Source organism: Chroicocephalus ridibundus, chromosome 5 (genome assembly GCF_963924245.1).
Source record: "Chroicocephalus ridibundus chromosome 5, bChrRid1.1, whole genome shotgun sequence".
In the NCBI taxonomy this organism is placed as follows: Eukaryota; Metazoa; Chordata; class Aves; order Charadriiformes; family Laridae; genus Chroicocephalus; species Chroicocephalus ridibundus.
The window spans coordinates 70,641,754-70,641,974 of record NC_086288.1 but is presented as its reverse complement, the minus strand read 5'-3'; positions in this window follow the sequence as shown (position 1 = coordinate 70,641,974).

Genomic DNA, 221 nt, shown 5'->3' with positions numbered 1-221 from the left:
CGTCCCGGCGCACCTGGGCGCGCCCCGCCCGCCCCGCGGTCCCCCGGCCCCAGGCGGAGGTGGCGTCCCTCACCGGGGGGAATGGACATGAAGGACTCCAGGCGGCTTTTGGTGTGTCTAAATCGCTACGAAGTCCTGGTTCTCACCAGGGGACTTCTGTGAGCCCACCTGAACTCTGCCTCCGAAGGAAGGAGCTTGCTCCTGGGGCACCCGGACAGTAT